Source organism: Struthio camelus, chromosome 3 (assembly GCF_040807025.1).
Source record: "Struthio camelus isolate bStrCam1 chromosome 3, bStrCam1.hap1, whole genome shotgun sequence".
Lineage (NCBI taxonomy): Eukaryota > Metazoa > Chordata > Aves > Struthioniformes > Struthionidae > Struthio > Struthio camelus.
In genome coordinates this window covers 63,215,060-63,242,331 of record NC_090944.1, presented here as the reverse complement: position 1 = coordinate 63,242,331, position 27,272 = coordinate 63,215,060, and the positions used below count along the sequence as shown (strand labels likewise).

Genomic DNA, 27,272 nt, shown 5'->3' with positions numbered 1-27,272 from the left:
GAAAGTATTAGACAACTTTACATTCTCTGTGGTTGAAGCAAACTTCAGACCATCACCTGGTTAATAACTGTAGAGTTAATGCTTATGCAGAAGACATAAAAAGAATCAATCAACCCTCCGTGGACTCTTTTGAATGGCGCAATAGCCTTGGCACGAATTTATAATGTGCTGTTGCTTTTTGAAATGCTGTACACATGAGAGAAGGCTAGGGCAATGATCCTGTCCCACTCATAATATTGCTTATTCTTTTCCTTTTTTTCTTAACATCACATGCCTCAAGAGTGGTATTTGCACGTTTTCTTTTTTTTTTTTTTTTGGTTTTATGAATCTGTTTGCTTCTAGATTTTATTCCTTCAGTCTCTAATGTAGTGCAAATTCTTTCAGTAAACAAGAATATGTTACTGCAAATGGAAGGCTATGTTTTTGGGTAAGATATAAGTGGTGTAACAAATGGGGCACAACTCCCAGCCTTACACATTCCTAAAATCTAGAGAATGTTTATATGTTTAAAGTGATAATTACAAAAGCTGTATAAATTATAGATGCATACATGTTGTCATCACCTAATTTATCAGTAATACCCAACTTCTTTTTAATGCTGACACTCTCAGTAGCCAGAAAGATATGAAATTGCATCTATTAGTTTTATGCAAGAGGTCCAACATTTACAGCTCTGAGTGATTTGGTATTCAAATATGACTCCTAAATATCTAGCACTCCTGAAACTGTACCTTAAGAATTCAAAGCAACCTCAAGTAACCAGATCTCTCACTTACAAAATAAGTCATGTTGTAAAAAAAAATTGTGTTATGTTAAGATTTGCTCTCTAGAGAAACAATCAAGCTAGAAAAGGATTAGGTTTTTAAATAATGCACTGTTCTGTGCTTCATAAGCTCCTATACGTGAGTTCCAAAACGTAGTGTATGTCCAGTGTATGTACATCAAACTTCCTTAGATGAAACACTGAAATAGCTAGCTCTCTGCTAACCTATCACAGTCATTTTGAATATTTCAGGTATGGATATATGAGATGTTCCAAAGTAGCTTGATTTTTCAGGAACTGCCTGTCTGCGCGTGGGGCCTGAAATTCAGCCCCCAGCCACTTGAAACGAACATCCAGTATCACATTTAACAATTTAGGGGAAGCCATATTTTTCTATAGAGCTGACTTTTCTTACAGTGAATATCATACTGCTCACTCCATTGCAGTAGGTTTTTATTTACAGTGTAACTCCACTGACGTTGACATAATCCAAGTATGCATAACTGTGGAAATTCAAATTTGAATGTTTCGAATTCCTTTTTCCTCAAGATGAAGTAGGTATTAATTTATGGCTTTGTAATCACTTTGCTAAAAAGAATATTCATTGAAGTACAGGACCAATAAAATGATAGAACATTGTAGTATATTTTTTGCTACTTCATAAGTTACATAAATAAACATTTCTGTTCATTTGAAAAAAATAGTAGGAATATAGAAACAATCAAATATTTCAGACCACTTCACCAATTGGCATAAAACTAAACTAAAGTATCCCAATTCGCAAGCTCAGATAAACTATGCATAGGACAGTCATGACAGGCTCTTGTCTAATCTTCTCCTGAAAATCTTCAGCAAAGAAGATTCCATAACTTCCCGAAACAACCTGATCTGCTGTTTGTCTACACTGTTCAAAAGTTTTAACCAATGCTTGAACTAAGCCTGTAGTTTTTTCATGCTTCTATTCTGTTGGGATGTAAGATGTTTTCCTCCCTCTCCTGACAAGCCGCCATGCATTCCTGCCTCCCTTTGAAACCTGCCAATTATTTATGCCAATTCTGCAATTTTCGTGCCCTGACTGTAAGTCAAACCAGTGAAATGGTATGTTTTTAGTTTAAGTCAAGACCCTTTTTAAAAAAAAAAAAAAGTTCATGTCATAGATCCAGTTTAGAGCACAGCCACATAAAGAGCTGTGTCAGCACAACGAAGAGCAGAGACCTCTCTGGGGGAAATGGGAATGAGTGGCTTAAGAGAGAGAGAGTGAATAGTGTATTGGGCTGTTATAAATGGCATGGTTAATGTTAAACCGCAATCTGCGGGTTCCGCATTACAAGATCAGCCCACTGCTTGCATCTCTGTTCCCAGTGGATTTCTGATTAGAAGTTAAATTAGAGACCTTTGAAGTATAAAGCAGTTAGGAGGTCATAATGCAGTTCTAGGAAGACGATGGAGCAGAACCAATGTAACCACACAGTGCTCATGAAAGAGGTGGTCCCAAACCAGCTGCTCCCTCTTCTACCCATCTTGCCCTCTCCCTTATACAATCTCTGGTGCACCTCTAACCTCACAGTACGCTTATTCAGCTCACTAATCTGACAGACAATTACTCACTCTTTTTGCTGGTCTAATGAGAAGCACTGATTCAGCCAACGGTCAGACAAGCCACAGCAGGCAAGTCAGCAGCGTATAGCAGGGTGCAAGAGTGGGGAGCTGTGCTGCAGCTAGGTGCAGCTGCCCCATGTGAAAGCTCCTGAACTCTGTTTTCTCATAAGTAACATTAAAATGTTATTCAGCCCCTGTGCTAAGTAAAGCATTTGCTAATAATGCTGTTTTATCTGTAGGGCCTATTACAAGCAAAACTGCAAAGATTACAAGAAGAACTGCAAAGCTGTGACTGCTGGGGTTGAAGTATAGTTTAGTCACGCTTTACTCTCATTTGTGCAACTAAACCAATTGACTTCAGGTAAACTCTGCAGAGTTAATAAGTACTCACACTGGAAAAGACTAGGGAAAGGGTTATTATTTTAACCTATAGAATGAAACTAATTTTCCGTAAATTCAACAGAGAGACACTGCAAAACAAACAAAAACCTTCAACAAAATAGGAAATATAAGGCCTGCGGAGCAGTGTTTGAAGTGAAATCTTGGACATGTTTCTTTCCCTGAAGGAAGCAAGAGACTTGAGGTCAAGCCCAAGTCTTACCCTAGGATAAGGGTCAGCATACCCCAAAACTCTTCATTTAGGATTTTATCAGCTGAATGACTTCTCTTACTGTTCATGTTAGACCTAAACAGCTGTGAGGGAGACAACACAAGTCATTGGGTCAGAAGGAGAAATACTGAGAAGACCTCCAGTGTAATTAGGGCAAGCTGCTCCACAGATGCCCTAAGAGGGTAGACCTGGGCTCTGATCCTCGAGCTTTTATGTGTTCTATTAAGAAATAGGAATAGTGCTGCAAATACCAATGCCTTACATCCTCCTTTCCTCCCAATTCCAGCTCTTTATTATAAACATTGGCTTTCTTTTCCCCCTTCTTCACCTAATGCTTGAATTTCTTTTTGCACAAGATGAGTGTATTTCTACACTCTTAAACCTTCAGAAACCCTAATCTCTGCCTTGGTGCTTAGGCTACTTAATTTGATCAAAACACAACAAATACATATACAGGAAACATGTATAAGTTCCCATCCGGTTTGATTTTGCATGAATGATTAATGAAGTGCTCTTCTTTCTTTCTCATTTGGCTTCAAGTTGCTGGTAACTTTAACAGCTAAAGGTTATGTTTATTATTTACGTGGTTAATATTTCACACTTATTCTCAAATTTCTTGGGAAAAAAAGTGGAATAGCTAGATATAGTCACTGACTGGTTATTTCTCTCCTTTGAAGTTTTTGCCAGAATTAGTGCAGTTAGTTCTTCCTACAGAGTTAATGCTTTCTCTTAGACTGATTTTACATATAATGAGATTTAAAAAAGGTCCAGCTTCTTGAAATCTTGAGGTTGTCTGAGTCCCTTCAGACTCTGTTTCTGAAGGGATAGGGAAAAATCTGTACTTATATGTACTTACCTGTGGCAAATGCACTACATTTTGCCACAATTACTGGATGAACTTTGCATTGTGTGGGAACAACCAAAACAAACTCCTGCACAGGAAGTATTTCTGCAGCAAAGCTAAAGCAAATCATAATTTTGAAAAAGCAACAACAACAAAAAAAAGGCAAAATAAAGTTAATGTATCTGGGCTCTCAAGAATAAGATTTTAATAGCACAACTGATTCTGTATGTCGTATTAGCCTGTTATTTATTTGCTTACTTGTTATGGAAGTATTCTCTTGTATGGGTGACAGTTAAACCTGGGTGAATAATAGAAAAATTTTCATTGAATAACAGAGGAAATATCTCCTAATTTAAAAATAAATAATAATATTAATCAAATGTCTTTTGATTAGTTTGAAAGAATAGAAGATAGTCAGATCATTCCCTTCTGAAGCAGAAAATGCCATCAATGACTCAACTTTCCTAGAGCCAGAAAGGAATAAGTGGCTTGAACACCAGACTCAGACCCAGTCTAACCAACACAGATTAAAATATTTAGCAAGAAGAGGTATTTAAAACTCCCTCTGATTTTCACTAACAGTGGCATTTGTCTCCTGTTTTCATGGCTGCAGATTCATAGTAAACGTTCTACGGTTATTAGGAAGATAAATACTTAGAAATGTCTTGCAGCTCCCTTTTGCAAAGCAGCTACACCTGCTCTTCATGGATAAACGTGCAACTGTAGTGACCTTTGCCGTTATTAATTAAATCTGGGTTACTTTCATGCCCTCTGCAGGTGGCCGACTGGTTCTGTCTTCATCTTGTGTGTTAGATAGGTACAGCTGATCAGAAAATATAACTTGTTATCAGTGTAGGCTGCCTTGAAAGTCTAAGTAAAAACAATCCTTCCCCATCCCAGCTTCTCTTCAGTGCTAGACCAAATTCATTCTTCTTTTCCAAGTCAGCACATGTCTCTTTTCTCCTCTGCCTTTGAGGCTGTTAGCTATAAAATGCTGTGATCAAAAGATAGAACTGAACTACCAGTCAGATTTAGCTAGTGAAAAGAACCTAGCAGAATTCAATAATTAAATATTAGGACAGGCTCAATCTCCAGCAAAATTGATTCTGAAGTCAAGCCTTTTGTACCTTAGTACAAATTTCTCATCCAAGGTAGACAAATACAGTGCCAGCTTCTCTCCCCACATACAACCCAAATTTTGGATAAAGAATTCAAGAGGTAGACGAGAGCAGAAAAAATACTTCCAAGCCACATTAGTGTTGGAAAATTTGTTTGTTGTCTAAGATAGTACGATGATTGCAGTGCAATAAATATAAAATACATGGAATTTCCAGTTGAGCTATTCTCTCTCAACCCATAATGATGAACCATATATTATATGGATTGTTTTGGGTGTTGTTTAAATTATTGAGGAAGTATATAATGTTGCAAAATGTCATTTTAATTTTAAAAAAAGGATTCTATTCCTCATATATATTCACATAGTGATATTTCTGTTAAGCTTTATACTGGAAGAAAAAATTGTATCTATAGTGTAAAAATTCTTCATTTAGCATCCTCTTGTCATCTCACAGTTTTCTGAGTCAAAGTCCACTTGTACTTAAGAGTCTCACATGGTTATAACTAAATTCAAGAGTTGGATTTTGCCATTAAAGTGACCATTCATTAAGCAAGGATTTGTTCTATTGACTTAATTATTTTAAAATTTCCTGAAACATTAATCAATGGAAGATCACTTTTACTGAAAATCATTTATGTTTTCATTTAATATGTCTACCCAAAGATTTCCAAGATTTATCTTGTAAAGTGCACACTGCTGTTGCTTCCTTTGAACTACGTTTAATGTTATATCGGATAGAAATTTTACTTTCATTGTTGCACACTATCAACACGGATTCTTTCCTCCCTTTTGCCCCTAGAGGGCTGTTAGAAAAAAACAGGTGAATGATACTCAATAATCCTGATTGCTTCTTAACAGAAGCAGATTCCTATTTAACCTATGCAACCAAGAACGCTTGTTAGTTAAAATCTAGCCTACTGTACTGGACAATACATGCCATAGGACAATATGAACATCTTTAAACATTGAACTGACATACAGCTTATGTATTTTCATAGTTAAAATGGTTTTCTGAGGGCTGATTGTGTGTCAGTGAGTATATAAAAGGCTAGCTAAATTCTTTTTTTCTTTGTTATGCTATCCTACCTGATTAGGCTCTTCTTAGAGAGGAATGCAGGTTCAGCTTTATGCCAAGTTCAAGGTGAAAAGTGTAATTTACAGAGGGCATTTAGAATTAAACTCTATTCCTATAATGATGTTTTCATAATTGCATCTGGAAGAAATCTTTGAATCCTCCCTTCTACGTCTAATCAACTGCTAATTATTCAGAGGCTACGAAAAGAACAGTAGCGTAAAGTATTTGTCATTTTAAGCCTGCGGAACTATATACAGCAGTTATTGTTTTTGGTACAGTGAACACTTTTAAAAGCTGATTCATGCAGTGTTTAGCGCATCTTTCTACACTGCTTTTTGCATGTTAATTAGATTGAATCTAAAAAGGTACTAGCAATAGCTAACTACAGGAGAGGATTTATATATATATCTTATCTTATCCTGTTGGCACTGTACACATGTATGAAAGAGAGAAGAGAAGGTTAAAGTGAAGAGTGATTTGCAATTAAGTACTGGATTTTAGTAACAGATAAAAGTAGCCTGGAAAGTTGCACCATCACACAGAGGGAGAAGGCTTCAGTAATTTATGCAGTCTTGAAGGCTTTGTCAAGAAATCAGTAGTTTATCTTTTTTAACAGAAGTTGATCCTTACTACTTCAAAATGAAAGCCAAGATCTGTTCTGAATAGAAAAAAATAATATAAGCAGAGTGGCTGTTAAATCTTGAACACTGAAAAAGGTTTAGAAGCTGTAGAAAATAAATGTAGCTTTCATCTGCATTCCATTTAAACCTAACATCTTGTATTCAGCTTACCACAGAAGCAAATTGCTACTTACAAAATGAGTTCATTTTGTTACACTGTGATGAGATCTGTAGCAAAACTCCACTATGCTGGATGAGGAAAGAAGAGCTTTTGGAGGTTAAAGGTCCCTATCTAAGAAATTACTGATTCCACTCCCCGCCCCCCCTTATTTAAATTAAGGAGATGGCCTTTTGCTAGTAACTATAGCAGTTCTGTGCATGGGATAGCTTTTCTGGTAGCCAGAGCACATGTTATTGTTCTCTTTACAAGAAAAATTAAACCTCCTTTGCTAAACTTCACTCAGAACTATGACGTTGGAGCTCCAGCCAAGGAGTCTGGGGATACTTTTCTCGTAGAAAATACCACTTAACCTGCCAGAAACTCTTGTATTAGCTGCGTTTTCAAAGTTGTCTTGAGATACAGCCCGGTATAGAGCAAGTTACAATTTTCTGGGCTAGAGAATTTCGTTTAAATCAAATGCAAGTTAGATATTTTGCTCATTCAAACTGAATGATGTCCTTGTTTATTATTAGCACTTTCCAGTATAGCTGAAATTAAACAAAAAAAGTCACAGAAGTCTGAAAATGAAGAATACCTACAGAGGTATCTAGAGAATTAAGGAACTTTAGAGGGCAAAATTTTTGCAAGGTAGTAAAGAGAAAAGAAAGAAAGTGTCTTCTAATTAGTAATACCTTCTCCAAAGACTCTCAAAGTAAGTTAACATTTAATTCTCATTTCTGTCTGCTGTTAAAATTTTAAGTGACAGAAGAGGTTTCAGAGGTATCTTTCTCTTTAATGAAAACCAATTTAAGACTTTAGGATTTGGTCTATGATTTGTCAAGAATAGCCATTTTTATGTTGGGCAATTATAACAAATGTATTGCTAGGTGAGGTATAAAACACATTAAAATTTCCAAAATTTTACTACCTTTCCTGGGAATTCTCATCATCCTTTATTTTTATGGTTGAATTCTTATTGCATTTGTCAGTTTTAGAAGGTGTATATATTTTAATATTTCAAAAAAAATCTATATTAAGACTTATTTATTTATTTATGATCTGATGAACAATCAGTTTACTTAGGAACTTTCGATAAAATAAATTGTTACAATTTTCTCAGAGTTAAGTTAACTGTGAGAATGCCAACCAAATACAAATGCAATCAAATTTGAAGGTCATAAAAGTGAAAGTGTGGTGATATCAAAGTGGCTGAAATGTTTGTTTAGTGTATAAAAATATGAGAGTATTCCATCTATGGAATATATTAAAATCAGACTGTAGACTGTGTTTTTCTGTAACTTTGAGTAAGGCTGAGTTTTGATTACCTTATCTCAGAAATGAAATATTACAGCAGGGCAGAAAACTAGAATGTTTTATGAGGAAAGCTAATTAATCAACAGCCAGTGGAATAAGGGTGAGTCTTTGGTACAGGACAAATGCTTTCTTTTAACTTCAGACCTGAGTCACTAGACCAGTAGATCTACTACAGATCAGGTGGATGAAGCTTTTTGTGAGTATTTGTAATAAGTATTTAGCAGAACAAGTCAGTGGGATTACCAATATGGGATTTTAACTGCAGGGACGTGAGTGTTCAGCAGTTCTCTGAATGCTTCTGTGACAAGATTTGGATACAAAAATTCAAGAAAGGATTTAGGAGAGATTTTTCAGTACTAATTCCAGCCAACAGAAGGATGTGCATTGGTACAATGAAGGGTGAAGATTACTTGGGTGACAGTGACTGTGAATCGACAGAGTTCACAACTTTTAGGAAGAGTTCCCAAGGAGTATAACAGGAAAATAAAAATACACGGGCAAATTCAACAAACACTGAGAACAGCGAAGTAATCTTAAGTAGAAAATTAAGGAGAACAGAATATTCTTCCTTTAAGGAGCAATTTTAAAAGTAGAGGTTTAAAATGCCCTGTTACTAGGGAAAGAAAGTAAAGGACCCACTTGGCTAAGTCACAAGATGTTTATTGATACACATACAAGAAAATCATGAGCTGTTTATTGATATAGAAGAAAAACTAAGGAAAGGGGAAAGTAGGTCAGATTACCATGGATGAAGCGTAGGAACAAAGAAAAGACCACAGGCCAGAGATACAGTTAGGAGGGACACCAAAGTATCACAAAAAACAAACAAACCAACTAAACACCCTCATCCCCCACCCCCCCCCCCAAAAAAAAGATATCAAATAAATCTATAGTAAAATGAACAAATCATATCTGATAATAAAAAGGAGATAAAACTACCAATAGGTGATGCTAGGAAGGCCAAAAAGTTTAATACTTTCACAAACAAAAAATTGACTATTATTTAACACGTTGGTTATGAGTGACAAAGGTCAGGTTAGGATAAAAAACAAATATTAAGTTGGAGAATATTAAACAAGTAACATTTGACATCTTACTAATGTCTTTAAATTAGCTGGCTTTTAGGAACCAGCTGTTTAAATGCTGGAATTATTAGCTCATGATTTTAAGAACTTTTGGTAGACAGATATGGACACATTATGTGTGCACTATTTTGCATTCAAATTCTGAAGCCTCAAATAATTCTAGCTATTTCTAAGTACTTGGCTAATAATAGAAAAATGAGTAGAAATCAGTGTAAATTCATGAAGAAGACACTGTATTTAATTTTATTCTTGCAGAACAGTGGGCCCTGTGAAGAGAGGGTAATGCTTTAATAAAGTTTGTGACATTATTTCTTATAATGTTTTAAAAAATGACTCTCTTTTCTATAATACCATTAAAAAGTTATGTGAAATATACACGGTCATCTGGACGTTTCTATTTGCCTTTGGTTGGAATATTTGAAATAAATATGTTTCAAATAATAGAATATTTAAAAAAAAAAAAACCTCTAGAAATCAATGCTGCAATCTCATAAGTGTGTATCATAAGTGAGATTCAAACAAAATAATATAGCAAAATAGAATTAATTTGTCTGTCACTTTCATGATTTGAGAGATAAACTAATTCAAATTCAGGAAATGGAGGAAATGGTTTTTTTTTGCTTAATTACACATAAATGTATATGTGTGAATGTGTAGCTGAAGTGGATTGTCTTCTTCCAAAACACCTGGGATTGATCACTATTGGAAATATTTATTCTATTTAATCTACAAGTTCCCATCAATCAAGCAAGACACCTTTTAAATTGGATGAATCGAAATGAAATTTTCTATTGTTTTTGTGTACTTGCTAAGCAGCTCTGTATGGAAAAGTGAAATCCCAGATGCTGAGATCTTCTTTTTCTGTGGGAGAGCTGCAACATCACTTCTCTTGTCTGGTATCAGAGAACCTTTGGTACATAAGAACCATTTGGAATTTGTGTGAAAAAACATAGCCCAAACACAGGTAGCCTTTAATATGTTTTACACACAAACCTTTTTTGGTGACTCAGATTCACATCCCAACCTCCAGAGGTGAGATGCAAGTAATTGAACTCAGGGCTCTTACCACTTTTGATCTGCATTGAACCATGTAATTGGTTTGTTATTGATGCAGTCAAAGTCTAGCCATGCTAAAATCTGATTCCCCCCTCCCACCCAGCTTTTCTGTTAGTTTGTTCTCTGAAATCATTACTCTGATTTGCTGATATCTTCTATGATTTACAAGAGAGAATAGTAAGTTGGGCCAAAGTATTTGTCAGAAGAAAATTTATTTGATAGCCTAAAAAACTCTTATTGGGATGATTCATTGGAGGTATTTTTTCCATTTTATTTTCCCTTAAGATCATAGTTCTTAGGAAAAGCAAGCAAGCAAACAAATAAATGGAATGACTTTTTAAATATGTTTGTCAGCTGGTTACTCGTTAGAAAACTACACTTACTCTACCACTACTCACTCGTCACCTCGAGCAGATATAGACATGAGTCACAGTGGCATGTGAAAGACAGACAGTTCTGTGGAGTACTTATGGCAGAAGGAACAACAGGAAAAAATAGGACGGAAAAGTACGATAAATCCCAGGAGAAAATATCTGACTTTCCTGTTCATCCTGTTCACTTGTTACAACTTATTTAATTTGGTATATTCAAATGAGATTTAAATTATATTACATGTAGCCTAAAGCAATAAGCATTTATTTTAATTTGTAGAAGGATAAACTATATTTTGCTGTCTACTTAGTTCTTTGTTATCTATTTTTTGGTATATATTGACAAAAGAAATAATTCAATCTACTTCTATTCTTCCTCAATGTTCTTCTCTTCTAACATGAGTAAGGATAAAAGAGTATTAATCTTTTTATCTTGTTTTCAAAATCTAGTCTACGGTCAAAGTCTAGTCTATGGCTCAATGCATGGGTTTCAGTTCTCTAGCTGTATTTGGAAAATTATCCGTTGATGATTCATTTGGCAATTTAATTTATACAAGATAGTTGCAATTACACAAAAGAAGTCTCTTTTGCAACTGCCAATATTCTGGCTTTATATTCTACTCAAAAAATGATTTCTACGTGTTTTACTTCATTTTGGAGTAAAAAAGCAATAAAATACTTACTATTCAAGGAGTCGCTAATTCAGAAGCAAATTGCATTTTTCTTCCAGTGAAAGAGACTAGAGCCAACAGTGTATTGCAGAGATTGTTGTGGGTTCTTGGTTTCTGCTAAGACCACTGGCATTCACTGGTGATAATAGTGTTCTTTGTTTAGAACAAGGATGTGAGTTTTATCATATTTAAACTACACACTGTAATATGAAAACTATTGAAAAGTTTGGCATGATCCTAATACACCAGAAACCATGAAGCTGCAATATAGTTTAATTACCCAGAGGGGAATACGTTATAGAAAATAAGAAGAAAGCTTAAAAACATTCTAAGAAAAATGAGAAAAGAGCAGAGGCCTCATGTTCTAGTGCAATTTAATAAGCGGTATCATTCTGTGTACTCAGGTATTCCAGATATGAGTGCGACTTGTTTCTATGAGTTTTGTGAATGTGCTGGAAGTAGACCGTTCCTCAGCAGAACTGCAGAACATGCTTGTAGCTTGCAGCAAGCACACGGATAAGCCGTTAGAAGCAACTGAACAATTCATAAAATTCCACTACTCTGTGTAATCCAGCTGTCTCCAAATATCACGCTCCTCCCAGCTTGCTTCCCTTTCTTAAACCACCTGTATTGCTACTGTTAGAGAATGTTCCCTACCTTCCAGCAAATAATGCTGAAGCAGGAGAAAGGAGAGATTTTTCTGCTTAGGAAGATTATAACTACAGATGGTGGGAAATATTCTATCCATTTTTCTTCCTTGGAAGTATTGGCTTGTGAGAATGCCAGCCTAAGATGTATGGTGTAATTTGATCAATATTTTTTTTTAAATCATTGAAAAAATTGAAGTTCTCATCTATTTCTGAATCTTTTATTTTTGGTAAAGTTGTATATTCAAAACAAACATGTTTTGAATATCCTCCCAAGGCCAGAGGAAAACTTTTTTCTCTATTGTTTTTTTAAGAAAACCTATAGAGATTATCCAGCTACATTTAGGAAGAAAAACAACATTCAAAGTTTCCTACATTAAATAATTAGCAATTTTCAACCGTATGTGATTGCAATATCACAAATAAGTTCTATAAACTTCTATACTACAAGGGTTTTATTTGCTGGTGTGTTTGTTTACTGAATATATTGAAAATGTAAGCACTGTAAGATCTGTTGGATATGAGAAAATTTCACAACTTCTAATGCCACCAAACCAGATAACATTGCCTAAACAGGAATACTAAACTGAGGGCTCAGATAATAACTTATGTTGGTTTATCTGCCAGTCTGTAACAGAAGAAAGCAGTCGTTTCATTTAAAACCATACTTAAAACAACCCGGAAGAGTAAAAAGAGCAGTTTTTTTTGTTTTTTTTTAAATGATATCTGAGATAGAAAGGCTATAATTAGAACACACATTTACTATTAAAAAATTCTAAAGCTGTAAAATAGAACTAAAAAAGCCCCTACACATTGCACTAGAGAATGCAGAAATCCTCACATTCTACTAAAGGTTCAAAAATCCTAACAATTATAAAGTCTAGAACACTCTAGATGTTATGTTCAGCTGAGTATCCTTCTCATCAGCTCCTCTCTTCATAGCTTTCCCTTTGGCTGTTTATAGTGTTTCTAAACAGTAACACTAATTACTAATTGGAAGTTACAGAACAGACCTTGCCAGTATGTTTAGCCCTTGGCCAAAGCTAAGAGCATGTTAAAAATTATCTTGCAAAACCGTGCCCTACCTTAGAGATTAAGTAATATTATACATCTGTGCAAACCTTTGACAAGGTTTCGGGATCAGGAAACTATGGAGACTGAATCAAATTTCTGTGTACTCTCCCTGGGGTCAGAGACAAATCAACAGCTGCTTGTTTCCATCAATAATGGTCCATCTGTTGCAAAAAAAGACAAGTTTGCATTCTTCTGATTCAGCTCAGGAGACAGTTGAGCGGGTGACTGGGTTTACAGATTTTAGACCAGGTGCATTGTTGTCAGCTAAGCAGAATGGATAACGTTGATGCCTAATTACCATGTACCTGCCTAAGTCACAGATCACAGAGCAAAAAGAGGGAAAAAGATTTGCAGGGTAAGTCATTCTGTTTAAAATTATCAAAATAATATGGCAATATTATCTTGACACTAGAAAGTTCTTAAAATAGACTAGATTGATGCTTCTTTATGAAAGCTATCAACTATCTGTGTTTAATTTTTATATACTGATTTTCTGCAATGTGGTCACACTTCATGGAGGTAGTAAGTCATCTGTCCTGATAAGGACTGCTGCATTAAACAGTTTGCACAAATGATGATGATGAGATTCATTAATATCCAAGTTTTTTTCTTTGGGAAGTGAAAGACTGGCTGTAGTCCTCTGATTCTGAAGTGCTAGTTCCTGTCTTAATAATTTATAGTAATCTAAAGACTAGACTGACAGAATTGGTCAGTGTTTTCCTTCTCATGCTTTTCTGTGTCCTTTGAATACCTGCCTTCTGGGAGCTGTCAGAAGTGAGTGTTCCCTGAGACTCTCCCATAACAGTGACCTTTCTGCTTGGAGAGCTCAAAGTATATATAATAACAATAAAATATTCCAACAAATAATATTGTAGATATCCTGATACTGATATATATCATAACTCAAGGGACTTGAGTGTGTGAAAATGATACACACCATACGCATTTCTTAAGTCTATTATGTCATATTACAAACACCTCAATTTGAAGGCTTCTAAAATAAACAAATGAGTTTTTTTTAAAGGGCCAATCCAAAGCTTGTTGATCTGAGTAACTTCAAAGATTCAAAATAAGTTCAGTGAGCTTCAGATTGGTTCTGAACTTCACCCTGCTTTTGTTCACAAAATGTTCTGTGTTTTATGTGAAGGTGCATCTAAAACCTGACTTACACTAGAACAATAGTTTTCAGTTTGCAGTCTACAGAAACATAGAAGTCCGTAAACTAGCTCCAAAGAGCATGTGAAAAGCAACTCAGAAAAATAAGCTTATTACTAGCAGTGTTAATCTCTGCATGCAAGGGGCCTGCAATATTCCTGTTGAAAGGTGATTACGGTCTGCTAATAAATAAGATTGTAAACTCACAGTGTTGCATGAGGCAAAATTCTGAAAGTATTCTCTACAAAAATTTGAGCCTATGATACCTCCAGCCTTAAGTGTTTGTAAGCTCTCTAAAGCAAATATTTCTCAAGTTGCTTCATCTGTTTGGTTGAGGAGAGCTCTGACTGTACCTTTGGTTTATAGCTGGTGAAAGCCACACTAAAACTTGACAGAAGTTGTTCAGCTGCAAAATATAGACATCTGGTGCCATTTTAGATGCTCTAAGTTTACTGCCTGGCTGGATGAAGGTATTTCTTAGGTTTACCTGACAGCCTTTTGTAAATGTTTGTGATACCACTAGAGGTGTTTCTGATATGAGTAGATCACCCTGAGCGTCATTTAGATCTAATAACAAAGGTTTATGTAGAAAGATTTTTTTTAACTAATTATTAGAATAATTTAAAAGGCAAATGGATATGTTACCTTAAGTCCATACCAACTGATTTACAAAAAAAAATTTCTAGGTCTGCCATAAATAATAGCCTTGATCACAGTTACGTGGTTAATAAAACCTATGAAATTCCATGAGTGGAAAAAAAAAATCTACTGGTGTCAATAGGAGAAGATTTGGAGAGTTGAGCAGCCCTAATACAGACCCAACTGTGATATAATGCAGGTAGAAACAGCTCAAGCCCTAGATGTACTCATAGCTTACCGGGAAAAAAGAAAATTTGTCTGGAACTTAATAATTGGGCATTAGAAGTTCAAACTCATGTCTTAAATTAAAAACCAATGCAGTTTCTGAACTGTTGTACATGTATGATCATAATAGGATCTGCCCCATAACATTAAGGAAACAGCATTCATAACTTGCTGTAGCTTCCAAATGATCTCACAAATATGTCATTTCACACAGGCTGTATTTTGGCAGCCTTGTCTCAAGGTGACAGAAGCACAGATAACTGAAGTAACACTCTCTTCTGAAAGAAATGTTGTCTTTATCTCACCATACAAAGGTGGAAGAACTCACTGTTACTTAGCTGCTATGCGAACACTTAAGATCAATAGAAAATCTGGCAAGCTTCACACGTTTTGAATATGCATAACCTTACAAAGGCAGGTATAGATGTGGTGTTAACCACAATTCCAATTTGTTTCTTTCACTTTATTAATATCAGTGTTCATCCAAATTCCAGGGTCCGTATGGGTACTCTTCCCATATTAAAGACAATAAATTCCTTTTTTTCCAGCCCTTTGAGAAACTCATATTCCATATGATGGTCAGGAAAGCAATTTAGTGTAGAATTAATAGTTGCAATTATCTTAAAGTTTAACTTTCCTCATCCTTTAAGACATAGCTGTCTCTCAAAGGCATCTGAATAACCATTCTTTTTTCCTTTAGGTTTACAACAAAAGCTACAAACTCAGCTAAACAAAATAAATAATTGAATAATCTTCCACCTTTCCCTTCAAGCAATAGCCATATTGTAGAAGGAAAGAATAGAGTAGAAAAGGGCACACACCTGGATGTGAGCTGCAATTAGAGACGAATGTTGTCTCAGCCACAGTCTGCAAAGTAGATCCTAAAATTGAGTCCCTGCACTTAACAGATTGGACCTGCATTATATATTAGGATGATCAGCAATGTGCTGCTTAAGTCAGCTCTGTGCCCTTGCAGCTAAGAGGACTAACCACATGCAGGTTGCATTAGCAAGTTATGGCCAGCTGGTCAAGTAAAGTGACTATTTCCCTTTAGCTGGTGCTTGTGAGACTATATCTGGAGACATGTGTCCAGTTTTGGGCCTTCAATACATAAAAGACACTTGGTGGAGAAGTCGAAATGATGGCCACCAAGATGATAGGGTTGGAGCACATGATATATGTGGAAAGGCAGAGTCTGTTTAGACTTTAGAAGGCTAAGGGGGGTGGTGTCTTCAACTGCCTAATGGGAGGATACAGAGAAGATGGAGCCAGGTCTTCTAACAGGTGCAAAACAAAAAAACAAGGGGCAAGGAACATGAGTCACAACAGGTGAAAGTCCAGGTTGTTACTGGGACAGATGTTCTTTAAATCTTCAAGGTTGACAAACAGGGCACAGGTTGCCCAGGGAGGCTGTGGAATCTCATTCTTTGAAAATATTCAAAATTCTACTGGATATGACTCTGAGCAACCTGGTGTAAATTCAGAGTTGCATCTAACTTGAAGTTGGCCATGCTTTGAGCAAGGAGTTGGACCAAATGATCTCCAAAAGTCCCTTCAAACCTAAATGACTCTACAATTCTATGATATACAACTGTGCTTCCCAACTGAACTTCCTTTATAATCTTTATCAGTATCCTGCAGTCTTTTTTTCTCTGTAAACTTATGAAAGACCTCTTCTTTGCCTCTCACAATAACTCTCATAAAAAGATACAAAAATTACTTTCTTTGCTATCTACTATTTTTTATTAAAACACATACAAAATTGAAATTCTCAGTCACTTTCTGTTGCCAGTGAAAATGCCTACAAGCTATATTCAATTTGTCTCCAGATAAGGTCTTTGATTCCAGACAAGTCAGCTATCCAGGCTGCCTTTTTGACCTAATTATGTGCTGCAAAACCCAGAGTGCATCCTTTTATAAAGCACATTTGACGGGCTATGAATTTGTTATCTGTTCCACATACAGAACACAGAGAAATCAATGTGCACGCAACTTACTGGTCTTCTAATAGCTGATAATAAAAAAATGAAAAGTCAAAGTACTGACCGTACATTCATATTTACTGTCCAATATGTGGTCTGTACAGTGTGAAACAAAAATATAAGGGAGAATGAAAGTTGTTTGTGAATGTTTAAGGCAGATCATCTGCTAGTATAAATTATTTAAACACCCCCAAGGTCAACAGAGCTATGAAAATTTACAGCAGATAAGGACCTGTCCTTTTCAAGTCTTCATTTTTTGTATTTTAGTAAGATTTTGAATCAAAGCACATTAGTAATCTTTGAAGCTGAACCTAGGCTCGCTGAAGTCAATGAAAAATTTTCCAGCAATATCAAGGAGCTTTACATCAGAACTATTGCATTTAAGTTACCTGTATTACAATTGTTACCTCAATTCCATGAAAATGACTTTTTTATTTGGAAAAAAAAAAACATATAGGAGCTCTAAGATATGCAGAAGAATGATTCTAACAGATGTAAATGTAAGAAGCTAATGTTAAGACTGATTCAAATGCTGCCTTCTCAATTTAAAGAATGAGACCTCATTAGTCAAACTTTGATGCTTTCTGAAAATCATCTTTATGGAAGATTCCTCTTTTTTTGGTCACTCTTTCTTTCTTTCTTTTTTATTTTCCTTTTAAGAGTCAAGTTTCTTCAATGAAGTCCTAATGGATACATCTTTTGACGGCAGTGTTAGCAGCAAAGTGACATAGTGATAATGAAGAGGATGTTCAGTATCCCCCTGGAGACAGTGTCTCACAGAGGAGGAAAATAAAATTCAGTCAGGGAAGCCATCATGTTTCAGATAGGGATAATGGAAGAAATACAGCGTTAAAAATATTTCCTGTTCTTCTATAGAAACTAGACCAAAAAACCTACCCCATTCCTTTCTTTTTTTTAAACTATGAGTGTAACTTGAATAGCTTCCGAGGTAGCCACAAGGGAAGGAAAGATGTGATTAGAGAGGAGGCAGTATTTCAGCTTTCATTTTTTTTTAAGACCAATTACCCTTTTGATCATCATATTTTTAAATGGTAAGTGATAAAATTGTCACATGAAGGCTGGCTATCATACCATATAGAAGATTCTTAAACGTGGTCCTATTTTTTTCAGTGTAACATATACACTTGACACTAATTTCATGTTAAATAGCTGAGTCATGAAAGAGAGAATTGGAATTTCTGCTCAGTCAGTGCTGTGCTGATGTATAACGATTAAGAGAATGATAGACACATTAAAACAGCACAAAGGGAAAACCTACATTTGCTTTTTAAGTATAATTCCTTCTAGAGTACTTCTGTATCATTATTCCTAGTGTTAGCAAATTTTATATAAATGAAGTCTTTTTTAAAAAGAACAACTTCAAAAGGCAGCTTTGTGAATTCCCTTCTCTTTTAGGAGAAATCTCACATGGAAGCAGCAATTGTGTGCTCTACAATGGCTTTAGATATTGGAGTGATTTCAAAGTTTTCTAAAAAAAAATCCTCTTTAAGCATAATGAAAAAAGAACATTTGAAGCTTTTGATTTCAATGGGACTATTCTCAAGCACTAATGTCTGCAGGATTGGGGTGACAGTTTGTTAGCCCCTGATGTCAAATTGTGAAAGAACTCTCTTGGCTACCAGACTTCTTCCTACTAGTAAAACTTCACTGCAATGGATATCTTTTCTTTTTTTTTCTTTTTGGCTATTTGTGGTGTGTGTTTGTGTGTCTGTAGTATTACATTACAGTCTTGAATAATGATATAGTTTGTAATTAATAGCTTACATAGTAGATATAATGATCTTTTTCTAAATTATTTGAATTTTTGCTGTAATATTGATATACTTTATAGCAATTATCAAATAATTTTCAAAAGTATAAATTCACAATTCAGAATTCTGTGACTAAGACAGAAGTAAAGACTTTTTTGTTTATTTTTTTAAAGTATACTTCTTAAAACTGTTAAGATAGCCCACAGATTCTTCAGGTAGGACATTATTTTAGCTAGATTTTGTTTCATAGAGCATCTTGTAGAAATAAGTGATCCAGTCTGTTGTTTGTGGAAGACTGGTTTTAATTTCTTTAATTTCTCAGTCTTTCAGTTAGCAAAGTTCAGATATCCTGCGTTTGTAAAGACTGAGCTAAATTTTTAATGGCTTCCTTTTTCAAAGGATTAGGACAGATCATTGGATTTTGCAAGGATTTAAACTCAATCTTGTCTGCTAGAAGGATGACTGAAATGGGAAGAAGATGATGAAAATGACTGGTGTTATAATGGATAGTACTTTACGTTCAAAAGTGAACAAGTAAGACCTGTGTTTTCCAGCTGTGGCAATGTCTGCCTGGTGCATGTGCACAGCAACCAGCAGAGTTACAGGTCTGTTGTGTACACAGTGATCCAGAGAAAGATTTGAGTCTGCCTATTCAAACCAATGCCAGCTGTCTGCAGTACCTTTGGGACAAATGCGCCAGATGGAGATTGCCAGAACACTATAACCATGTCCCTTCCCTACCAATATGTTCCTTTACACCACTGAGACTTGGGGAAAGCACTTGAGCTAACTATGTCACAGGGGAACTCCTCCACTGGGGCTTTTTTTTTTTCCCTCCTTTGTCCAGAAGAAGTAGGGGAAAGGGAAAAATGAAGTCAATGACTATTTGCCTGCATTTATCTGACCATATTTAATAGAATCTTCACCAAAATTCTGGCACAAATTTCTGGTTGCAAATTTCTGAAAGTGCTGCAAATAGCGTTGCAAAGCTGCAAATGACAGTTTATCCTTTGTTCTTATTCTGACAATGTTTTCTTTACATGTTATCTGTTAATATTGTGTTTCAGTGCATTGTCTCTCTCTGTGATGGTTTTTTTTGCCAATAAATAAGACTCCAATATGGTCTCATTACCATAGCTTGCAATTTAGTTACAGTTTAAATGTTCTGTGTATGATTTTTCTCAGGATTTAGTTTTCTGGATTTCAATTTGGTTGCACTGAATTGCACTTGATTTCCAGTTCATCAGGAAGTGGATTTTATAAAAACACTAGTAAACGTGACAATTCTTTACTCCCTTCCACTTTTATATACGGTGCTTGGTTCCCTGTACTAAAGGGAGCACAGCTTTAGTGCAGGGTAAAGAGCTAGGGAGGTTCAGGTGATCCTCTTTAATGCTCCTTAACTATTGATGAGATAGGACTATACCAGTGGTCATTTGGTTGAGTTTAATAGATCAGCTGCTAACATAGCCAGTCCCCAATCGGTGGCTAAAAATACTTCATACAAGCTTAGTTCTCTTTTGCCCTTCTAGAACTTTGGCTCTCCCCATTCCTAAAAGTTTTTTCTTTTTTTTCTAATTTTGAAGCTATTTGGAAAGTGCAGATATTGTTTCTTCTTGTCCCTGGCATGAGTTCATGGGAAATTGTAATCTAACAGTGAGTTATTATGTTAAAAAATTCTATCTGCTTCAGAGGTGCACAAGACAAAGTGGCTAAGCTTGCATGGCTTTTCTTTTAAGTAGCTATATGTTATGAGAGGTAAAATGAATCTCTGATATCCAGCCATAATGTACAGTGAAAGAGAAGAATAGCTACAACTCTCCATAGCTATCAGGACAGACATGCTGTGTACTCCTGATTGGAAGACAGGGATTTGAAACTAAATAAATATACTTATAAATAGGCAAGTTATCTGTCTTGCAAGTTAACGCTACCATAGGTGAGGTGATACTCTGTATTTTATTACTTCTAAATACAAGCTGCCATTTCCTCATCACTTAGGGTACCTGAGGTCCACAGTCAATAGTATGTTGTGAAGTTTTCTTTTCTCACATTCATTTTAATTGTACGTTCTTACAGTTAACGTATGCTGTGTGTTGTTCGTGTTCTGGATTGTCTGGGATCCTCTGTTGTCGCAGAAGATTAAAAGCTAAGTATTACGAGTCTGTGCACGTGTGTGCATTTGTACCAAAGCAGTGATAGGACGTCTTATGGAACACGTTCTTGCAGGAGGCTAGAATGGCAAACATCAGTGAATTCCCAGGGATTCTGTCCAATACGCAAATGTTTGCCTAGTGAAACCGCTTTCATTCTGCATTACTGTGGGAGGGTTAGAAATTTTCCACAAAGAATACAGGCTTTTGAGAAGAACATGTTCCCACTGATCCGTTCATAAAATTAAAGAAGCCAGAAGCTATTGAGGAAAATCAGTTTAGTGACAGGCACGCAGGCAAAGTTGCAAAAGCCCTGGGGGCCTGGTCTTGTAGATCATCTAGGGCCAGGGGCCTATAGACCTCCAAGTAGAGAATGTCAAGGGATTGGCCATATACGGCATATTTGTTAGTTTACCTGCTCCTATATATTTTTATATTCATATGGAAGACTTTGCTGAAGTTCTACAGTCTCAAAATAAGTCCATTTTGAGACAAGCGGCTGAATGATGAACTCATCCTCTATTGCGGACTTCTATCTATCTGATTAATTATTATTGCAAAGCAGCATTCAGCTAAAATGTTAGTGTCTCTTGCCCTGTTGCAACGTTCTTTCTCACCTTCTGGTAAAGAAAAATAAGCAAGCTCAGTGGCAAATAGCAAAGTATATTGTGGTGCTAACTTCAGACTTCTCTGCACGCTATCAGGTTTTTGTTTCCCTTCTATCCTTCTCCCCATCAGCAGTAAGCTACTGGTGAACTATCTGGATTGCCTGGCTCTCTGTAGGCTATTTCCTATTACTTCACTTTTCATTTTGAAATATATGCAAACTTCCATCTGTTTCTTGGACAGAAGCCTTCTGAGATCTATGTATGCATGAGCTTTTTGTGCTGAAGAGGCAGGTTTCTTAGGTCTGCGTCATTTTATGTAAATTCATTTTGACTTTAGTTTTCTGCATTCACATAACATTCAGGTCAGATGAGTATGTTTTAGGTACCACTCAATGTAATCATTAAATTTCTATAATGTTTGTAATGCAATTGAACATCAATGTTATGTACAAGTGAGGGCACAGCTGATCAACAGTAAAATCTCAGGTTTCTGTTTTCAGCCAGAGTGTATATGTCTGTTCTCTGCAGCAGATGTTTCTGCCTTTGAGGCAATTATAATGCTGAGCTATTTTGAAGACAAATTATTCTACATGAACAAGTAATTTCATAATTAATTCTACTTTCAACTTTTCAAGACTGTTCTTTTTTGTCATTGAGGAAAATCAGTTACTACCAGGAGAAAAAGAAAAAGCGTTCCTATAATTCTTATTTCATCACATGGTGTTTCAGTAGCAAAAGGTAATGCGTTCTGACTGGAGGTAGCTTTTGGAGTGATTCTTACCTGACACTAAGAGGTAGGATGTGAGTCGGAAACCTAAAGTTTGTCATTATGTAACTAAGAAATGCATGCCAACCTGACCCCATTAGAGTACATTGCTTAGAAAAACTTGTGTCTCTGAGACAAATGGTGTTAGCATGACTTTCTTTCTGCTTTTTCTCTCCTGCTTATCCACATAAACTGTGTTTATTAATTAAGCCTGGGATAAGACTCTCTCGGTTCAGAGACCCTGTCTCTGCAACCTCTCCTCAGAACCATCTGTCAGATTTGTTGCTGTTTTAGGATAAGCAAGCGACTTCAACTTTCGTAACAGACACTCAAGTTAGCCTTGTGTGTGTGAGAGGCTACTCTGCAGAGCAGAAGTAAGTGATGCTGGCAGCTCATTGTGTGTGCTTCTAGCATTTCTAGAGGAATATTTTTATAGTTTCTTGCAATGCGGTAAATATGAGTTACTGTGGTGACTTGTGATAGCACTTTCCTATTCTGGTTGCCTGGAAATTCTGGAATAGCAAAAGGTGTTATCAGTTCTTGAGTGCCTTCATCTGTGACCTTAGTGCAAAATGAGAGTTACTGGTTCAAATGAAACCTTCTCTGGATTTTAGTCAGTCTCATTTGATCATCCATACCATAGGGTTCAAAAAACACAGCAGAGCAGTGTAACACTACACAAGTATACGTTTGATGTTAGGCACTCTTTTCACGTCCTCACAACTGTCACTGCTTCAACCTTGCCTTTTTCTTTCCCTCCTTGGTAGATAGGTTTTTAAGGATGCTTTTTATGTAGTTATTAAAGTGATGTGATTTTTTTTTTTTGCATATATGTGCTTTTAAGGGTTGTTCGTGTCCAGATTGTGGTATACAGAATAATTATTGCAGTGTAAAAATTACCAGATGAACATTTAATCTGAGGAATGCAGTCTTGCGGATATAAACACACCCCTGAATGGGGCAAAGTAAGTTTTGGGTCTTGATATAGCTTCTTCTTTCATTAGATTAGCAGAAGCTAGCGGTGTTGCAGAGTTTTATCAATCTTCCCGTAGGGAAGAAAGGAAAAATCACTAATGCTGACAGCAGGAGCAATTGTTTTGTGTGGCCTTATGGATTTAAATTTCTTTTTTTATTGCTCCATTGTATATATTCACAGTGTGAACATTTCTGAGAATTTATGTTTTGGAGTGTAAATGCAGTTTAGATAATATAGCAACATTTTCTGCTTTTGCTAAAGCAAAAGTGCTTCACAGGTTATTATGTTTTTATCTCTTTGGAGTGTTCTAAAATGTCTATATTCTAAAAATGTGGTGGTGGCAGGGCGAGGGAGATTCTTGAACTTAATAGTTCCAGGCCTCTTCCATGTAGGTCAAAAGTTCTTTTTCAAACAGATATATCATTATCTTCTGCAAATACTAAGGGAGTTTTGGTTCCAGTCATATCAATTGATATAAGGCCTAAAATTGGAGTTTTGGGGCTACTGTTTCCTTCTTGAGTGCCATTCTTCTTGGAGAACATAAATTAGTAAGTGAAGTGAAGATGGAAGGGTAGTGGCATGAAGAAGCAAAAGTGTTTTTGGAAAACACAACCTGCATATCCCTTGTCTAAACCAGGAAGTAACGATCCACCTTATTTTATTAGATATATGTAGTAGAGAACAAACTTGTAAATGTTGTGTTATGTATAACTTTAAGTCAATGAATGACTCAGTATCAAAGACTTTGTTTTCTGTTTCAGAAACTGCTGTTTCAGGCACAGGCTAATTCCTGGCAGCAGCCATTCATCCAAATGTAATTTGTAGACCAAAATGAATGAGGCCTAGTCCTTAATAGGAAGGAAAAATAAATGTGTGGAAATTGGAGAGCGCTCCTTTGCCACTCTTCCCCCTAAAAATAGCTTTTGCTTTGAATTGCCTTTATTAATTCTGTATTGAGTTAAGTGCACTGTCAAACTCTTGTCCAGATTGTTCAAAACAGTATTTGGTCAAGTTGACAGCTATTACAAAAGCCTTTACTTGAGCCCAAATCATCTTTTCATTGCTGCTGAAGTGCCTCAGAGAATATGAAACAAAATTGAATAGGTTGCATTTTATAACTATTAATGAGCCTTCTTTCTAGGTATATAAACTGTCAAAAATTGTAAAACATTATACAAAGTCTCTGCCTATTTAATATTTCCTAACCTTGCCAGAACCCATCAGTTTTTGACAATCATTCATGTTATGTCAGTTTTAATGCTGTTGAACACGGTACAGGATTTCCCTTGGCCCTAACCTACTTCTACCATTTATATGAAGTAACTTTTTGTTAAAATAAATGAAGTCTATTTTTTTCCCACATACTTTGTAGCTTATTTTTCTATTTCAGATGCACGCAGTATTGTAACTTTCTTATTTTTACTTTTCCATTTATTCTATTGTTATTCTTGAACAATTTGAATAAATTAATATATAGCTGAATTATATTTTACATATATAAAATCTAAATTATCTTATGCAAAAGATAGACTAAGTCCTAATTCAAGAAAGTCCTTGAGAATGACCTTAATTTTAAGCATATGCTTAGGTCTTAGTCACACCAGTTCACTCCCGCAGTTTAAACCAAATTTCAGCTCAAATTTAAGCCAAGCTTAAGCACATAGTTATATATGCTGCTAATCCAAACTATTCAAAAATCCTAAGCCAAAACTTAAAAATCATGAGGTGTAAAAATAAGTCAAAACAAGCCAGCAACATTTGCACTTGTTTTTATTTGCTTTCTGTTCTTATATACTCTGACAATATTTTACATTTTTAACCACAGCTACAAACACTAGCAACATGCTTAACAACGATAACTTAATTAAGTAAACATAACTTCCAGAAGCTAGTCCTTTAAGACAAACACATCAGCTGACTCAACAACAGCAAAAAAAAAAAAAGGTACTCTCAACACTGAGTTATCTCAAACAAAGTACTTAGTCATGAATGATAGATTGCATCGATCAGCCAAATGAGGAAGCAAATGTTTTAACACACTGCTTCTACCAGGCTAGCTTTTTTTCCTAAGCTTCTCTTAGGCTGGATGTGAATCAACTCTGTTCCAGAACCTACCTAACTACGTCTATGTACTGCTAACTTGCTCTGCTGTGTCTTGCTGTCTCAGTGGCTTGTGAGGTTGGTGGGTAAAATACCTAAAATCTCTAAAACAGCAAAACTGAGGAGTTTGATGTTTTGCATATTTAATCTGAAAATTCTGGTAATTCACATTTCTTTCCTTTTAAAAATGTTCTGATCCTCATTAAAATATGTATCCTATGCTGCAGTCGGTATTTCTGCAGCACGGGCTGCCTCGAGTTGGCTTCATTTTCATTAGACAATGTGTAACAAACGTTTATGCTGAGGAATCTCACTAGCAGCTACTGTTTTATAAATATATGGCCATTAAGCATTGCAGGATCTTTCTTTTAAAATAGTTCTTTTCATGTTATACTGTATGATACAAAAGGGAGAATAAAAGGTAATCATGTGATGCTTCACAGATCTGTATTTAAACTGCTTATAAATTGGGATGATGTTTTCCATTGTGAATATTCTCAGTAATGACAATTGATAAAGAAAATACCCAAAGTGAGTGGAATTAAATGTTCTACATTGCTTCGCCTATTCTGTTGTTTTTTTCTCAAGCATCTAAATAACAGCTTAGATTTCCAATAACATTTTCCATATTTATTTCTCTTTCATGTTGTGGTTATTTTTATGGTGGTCAAAGAAGCCTAGAAATATTGATTTAAAAGCACTAAGCTGGAGGGTTTACTTCTCCTAGCTCTGATTCTTCTGTGATTACGGTCTGTCCATGTTCCCAAAGACTTAAAAGTGTTTGTGTGGCTGAGGCTTACTTTCAAACCAAATAAAACAAAAGCAGTAGGTAGTACTGGAAAAAGTGAGCCTAAACAATTAAATTTTTTTATCAGCATAGGCTATAACTCCATTATTACTTTGTTTTGGTTAACAATTTCAAGAGTGCGCACATCAGCTAAGTATTCAAAAGTCAGACGTTAAGCAAGTGGCTCCTGTCAGCTCTCACCATCTCAGTACTGCCTGAGGGTGGGATTTGTTCCGCCTATCTCCAACTCTCAGAAAATTACATATCTAGAAAGTATCAGCTGCTTATTGTTGCACAAAGGATGTTGAGACAGATTCACGTACATAGAGATTTATTAGCAGGGTTCGGAGCTGGTGGCATACTTTTACTATAACGGTCAGAGATGCTTTGGGGGAAAAACAAGAACAACAGAGGAGAAAGAGCAAAGGGAAAGGCTTGCTTAACTTTTTAGTCAGGTAACTTGGCATTTTTCCTAGAGAAAGTTAGGAGTGAGTCCTACTTTATGTATACGCATTTGACAACATGATACTTCTAACGTAAAGTGATGTTATACCTCTGCCTTCACAAACCCTTACAGGTCATCCTACTGGGAATACTATATTTGTTGTTGGTATACTTGCAATTATCTTTAACTTAGCCGCTTTTAGTAGAATACATTTTTTTTAATGTTGAAATGACATGTTGTGTAAGGAATTGATATTCTTCTAAAATGATCTGAGAAAAAGGCCTTGTCCACGCACAGCAGCTGTAGCACTCCCATCTCTGCCAGGAGCCTGAAAAAGGCCAGTATGCAATAACTGAAAATGATAGCTAAATATTTCAGCAGCTCATGCCGTTATGTCATCAGTTATTCCTTGCTTATCCAGGCTCATTCCCACAGGGTTTAATGAACTCCTTACACTGGTGTAACGGCAATCCCATTAGCAGCCAGACAGGTGGGACTACTTCAGCAGAAGAAATCCCTTCCATCACTGAAATAGTTACACAGACACAAATACGTCATGTAGAGCTGGGCTAAGAAACCATTGTAGGATGATTACTGACTATATTGCTGGGTTTCTATTCTCTTCCCTGTCTTCTCCCACCTGCTGTATCCAGTT

The 27,272-nt window shown here is 35.8% G+C and overlaps 1 protein-coding gene across 9 annotated transcripts in view; it reads left to right on the top strand.

Moving 5' to 3' along the window:
* The window catches only part of HS3ST5 (heparan sulfate-glucosamine 3-sulfotransferase 5), a 203,998-nt gene that overhangs the window by 49,403 nt on the left and 127,323 nt on the right, over positions 1 to 27,272 (top strand). The window contains exon 1 of one of the 9 annotated variants that reach the window (XM_068938094.1): positions 25,437 to 25,463. The exons of the other annotated variants lie outside the window; for them this stretch is intronic. The gene's annotated coding sequence lies outside the window, so the exon portion shown is untranslated. Of the gene's footprint in view, positions 1 to 25,436; positions 25,464 to 27,272 lie in introns of those variants that run through there. 9 annotated transcript variants of the gene reach the window in all.